Source organism: Montipora foliosa, chromosome 12, assembly GCF_036669935.1.
Source record: "Montipora foliosa isolate CH-2021 chromosome 12, ASM3666993v2, whole genome shotgun sequence".
NCBI classification, from domain to species: domain Eukaryota; kingdom Metazoa; phylum Cnidaria; class Anthozoa; order Scleractinia; family Acroporidae; genus Montipora; species Montipora foliosa.
Window position 1 is genome coordinate 27,095,275 of NC_090880.1, and position 2,500 is coordinate 27,097,774.

A 2,500-nucleotide genomic window follows, 5' to 3' on the forward strand; every position below is an offset into this window, starting at 1 on the left:
GATGAGGTCTTTATCATAATGGCCGATTTAACTATGATGACAAACTTGTCAAGAATTCCGTCAAGCAAGAAAAGATCCCTTAGCAGTGTTCTTTCAGCGATAAACTCAGACTTGATTTCCCGGGATAGGCTTGTGGATATATATCGTTTCATTGGTTCCCAAGAAGATTTAGATCACGTTTTTTTTAATTACTTCTTGTCCGTTCTTGAAGCAGCCATCCAGGCGTTTAACTCAATGGACAAAATACTTGAAGTCTTCCAGGTACTACGGCGTTTTCTAGTCGGTACTCCTTCCGATCTGATTCCTCTCAGCATTCTTAGTGTTGAATATATGCTGCAAAACCAGATCGAGATGCAAAAGATGGCCAGATTTGTTGAAGAGGTTATGATGAAGTGGGATTTCACACCACCTAAGGCCTTCGTTCTTTCCTTTTTGAAAGTTCCCCAGCTTCTTTGGAAAGCCTACACGGCTACTAACTCAACAACCAGGATACATCGTTGCCAGGGGATTCTCAAAGAAACAAATGAAGATGTAGAGCTGTATTGCACGGAATTTTTTTGCCTGACAACGTTAACGTCAGGAGAATTTCACCTTGTGAGCTCGAGTGGCTTATTTTCCATTCACCCCTTTCAAATGACGAAGCGGGCGTGGCTTTCAAACTGTGTTTTCGTTCCTTGAATTTACAAATGAAATGCTTCCACACTCCTCTTGCATTAAAAATTGACAAAGAAGAATTGGTATTTTTACCCCAAGAGACAGTACCAGAACAGTATTTCGGCAGCAAGGACATGATTGCGCATGCTCCACACAATCTTTCCGAGACATCCGTGGCAGTCCGCTCTCAACCTGAGAAGTCTTTTTCAGCTCCGGTCACTCTAGCCCAGGAAATGATTCAGAACTTAAAACGTTTACTTGGGAAGGCGAAGATATCTTTAAAACTGCAATGTCCCTTTGGAAAGATATCCGTCCCACATTTCCTTTAAAGTGTTGTAGGCAGGGATGTCCTGGAACTTTACCATCACTTGACGAGTACTTGGAAATGATCTTGTCCATTTTAGCAGTATCATCAACTAAAGAAGTTGCTTTTTATTGGGTGCACATGCGGCGAAACCGCCATCATGCATCTGTCCCAGTATTTAGATGTTATTTTGAAAGCTTGTCGAAAGACTAGCGCAGCAGAGTACTTGGACGAAAACACTCGATTGAATTTTCACAATGCCGTTTACACGACAATGGAAACAATACGTGAAAGGCCGTCCGCTAGCTCGTTTTCGCTTTTTGGCATGGCAGCCCACCTCCTCTTGTTTCCAGTTTGTCACGCCACAGCTGGAACAACTGAGCAACATGCTCGGAAGCGGGTTACCTATTGAAGAGACATTAGCAATACTGGACCTTTTTCAAACTTGTGTCCCAGCTGGAGTTACAGTCGGCCAGATCGTCTCACTCTGGTCGTGCAAGAAGGAAAGACTGGAACTAATCGAAAGTATCAAGCGTTGCTGTAACAAAGAGGACATGTCGTTCTTGCAGAATAATCCGCCACAAAGTGTTTTTGTGTTGCAGCTTGCACAAGCCTTTGGTCGGTTGTGTGTGAATTCGTGTAAAGATCTTCTCGTAAGCTTCGAGGAACTCGTTGTGCTGTACGATCCAGAGGATGCATACGGTCTCAATCGTTTGCCCAATTGGCGTCAAATGATGATAGTTGGTGGATTTTCCGTTCCCGCAATTGACAGCTGGTGCGTAGCGTTCTTGACTACCCCGCTAGATCACCTAACATCGCGCGATGTGGATGCAATTGTTGATTTAAAATCAGACGCGTTACAACTTGTAGCCTCTGTGTCTCAAAGAATTAAACACTGCCTGTTTCCTGAAGACGGTTTTAAAGATTTCCAAGAGAACGGAAACGGTATCAAAGGAGCACAATTCAAGGAACGCCTTCGGCTGGCCAGATTGCTGGGGGAATTCATCAATGTATTGAAAGTAAGAAAACCCGAAGGAAGTGAGAAAGATGCCGCCATCACAGAAAAAGTAGTTCAAGCTTGCAATGAACTTTGCAACGCTCATGAAAATCAAAAAGAAGAGAAGAACGAAAATCAAGAAGAAATCAAGAAGAAGAGAAAAAGAGGGAACGATCTCTACAAAATTCATGGCCAGAATCTTAAGGCTCTATTCGTCGAGATTTTTGGAAAGCAACAGAGATCGAATAATAATGCAGAAGATCAAACCACTCTGACACAGCAAAGCGTATCAGGAGCGGGGTTACCTTTTACAAGGCAGACATCCTATCTTCACGAAAATCTCCCAAGTGTCCTGAGCCGTAGTGAAGTGTATGACCCATTGTTGTTTCTGCTCAGGCGTTGGCTGTCAGCGGTGGTCGCCAAACCAGTCCTGTCTCTTCATGTAAAAAAGATTGTCCAGTGTCTTTTTTCATTTGATTTTTCCAAAGCAAAGCAACCGAAGGAATTACACGGCAATATTCAAGCTCACATTTTATCTCTTGAAA

At 43.2% G+C, this 2,500-nt stretch overlaps 1 pseudogene; it reads left to right on the plus strand.

Moving 5' to 3' along the window:
• Positions 1 to 2,500, plus strand: part of LOC137981075 (uncharacterized) — a 9,310-nt pseudogene that overhangs the window by 306 nt on the left and 6,504 nt on the right.